Source organism: Morone saxatilis, unplaced genomic scaffold (genome assembly GCF_004916995.1).
Source record: "Morone saxatilis isolate NCDOM2014 unplaced genomic scaffold, NCSU_SB_2.0 Contig2, whole genome shotgun sequence".
NCBI lineage: Eukaryota > Metazoa > Chordata > Actinopteri > Moronidae > Morone > Morone saxatilis.
In genome coordinates, this window is record NW_023339762.1 from 6,139,902 (window position 1) to 6,142,150 (window position 2,249).

Below are 2,249 nucleotides of genomic sequence, written 5' to 3' on the forward strand. Positions count from 1 at the left end.
ACACACACACACACACACGAATTCAGCTGAATGTAGAGGTGAGGGCCTGAATGTGTGTCATCTTTAGGTGACAGAATAAATACACCCATTCATTACTCAATGAATAAATTGTGGGACTAAATTCAATAATATGGCTTTAGTTGGGCATTTTTATTTCTTGTAAACTGAGGCCAAAGTATTGAGACTGTTTGTGTTTTTTGAGTGCTGCTATATCTATCCATCACGCCTCATAAGTTCATAAGTCACTGCAGTAGCGCACCCAGTGTACCCTTCCAGAATCAGAATATTTCCTTGAAAGAAATATTATGGCCTGTTGTTGAAATTATAATATGTTCTATATATATAATGATAAATTGTGGATGTTTTGCTATTTGCCCACAGATGTTACAGAAATGATTTGTTTTATCTTTTAGGTGTGGATCAAAAATAAGAAAAGAAATATACGATTTCTGTCTGATTTTAATTTTCCTGTCAAAGGCCCAACACAGGAGTCTCTTCCAGGGGTTCAGCTACCTAACGGATGCCCTTCTGTGAGAGCAGCAGTCCAAAGGAAGTATGATTATCATAATGGCGGAAATACACATCAGCTACAACAAGGCCTCTACACTGATACTCTCAGTCAAAATACACACAGATTGACCTTGATTTAAGGTCAACAGCTTCAATAAAATTTTTAAAAAAAAACCCACGATCATGGCCTTATTTCTCTGGATTTTTCTTACTATAATGCTTAAAAGGAACAATGTAGTTTGCCTGTTTGCTCCTAATGTGATTGGTTAAATTCAGAGAACAAATGTCAGTGTGTGTGGTAGCCTACTGTGTATTGTGATAATAAACTTATTTTAATTTGTTTGTTGGTAATAAATAAAATCAGATTTATTAAGTGATGCAGAACTCATTACTCTTCCCTGAAATCTAATTTTTGCTCAGTTTTATGGTCATACATTCCTTGTAATAATAGAATAGGTACGCAGTAGCTAAACAATATCTATCATGAGAAAAATTATTTTTAAATTAAAGAACAAACAAACATGTGTTAGATGAATATTTATTGATTAAATTAATTTGGAAATGTGATTCCCACCACCTTTGAGCAAACAGGAAAACCCTTTCTTCTTCTTACAAAAATCCAGACTTTCCTTGTTTAGGAAAAAAACTACCAGAGAGAGTAGAGTGAAATGGATACTTAAAGGCTTCTGCCATGGTGCTGCATTTACCCAATGGAATGAATAATTATCTATAATTACTGCATTTTAAATAATTCATCCCAGTGTGGTGGTATAAAGTGGACCCACTGTAACAGCTTTAACAGATTTCTGCTCCTACAGAAGTTCACGTTAGTAAATGAATATTGGTCAAAGAAACGTCAGTGGAACATGGACTAGTTCTTGCAGTAAAGCAGGTTGATGCAATTGATGTCGTTCTGGCTCATCTGCTTGGCCATGTCAGTGCTGCTTGCTGACACTTTAGCATGCATACGCTGCCCTGACAGAAAACTGAGAAAGTAACACCTCTACTGTTTTAAATCAAAAGTAAAATGGACTGCACTTACAAAGAGCCTGTCTAGTGTTCCAACCACTCAAAGCACTCTACAATACATATCTATCATTCACCCATTCACACACTGATGGCAGTGGCTGCCATCAAAGTGCCAACTGCTTCACACCTTCATACGCCGATGGCTTGGCATCATGAGCCGTAGTCGTATGGAGTCCCCTGGTTCAGAGTGCTGATCTTGTTAAAGTTGTATTCCTGACCTGCAGTGGTGAGGGAAGAAGAGCCTTTACTTAAGTACAGGTAGCAACAACACTGTGTAAAAATACTCTATTACAAGTAAAAGTCCTGCATCTGTAACATAACTTCTAAAGTTAGACTAAGAGGTTTTTTTAGTCAAAATAAGTAACTTAAACATAACTTAAGTATCAAAATAATGCAGAACGTCCCCCTTCAAAATATAACATTAAAGTTAAGTTAATTTTCCTTTTGAAGTCTATTATAAGATAATTATTACTGATTCACATAAGCAACATTTTAATATAGTAGCTGCTCAAGGTGGAGCTAATTTAACCAGTTTTACATTCTGTTACTCTAAAAATGTGCCATATTTTTTTAATTCATCATGAGTTTTGAATGTTTTTGTAACTACAGCTGCTAAAAAACTGTAGTCAGTTGAAATGTACAATATTTATTAAGTAAAGTACAAGTACTGTACTTTTCCTACAGTACTTGTGCTTAAGTAGAGCACTTAA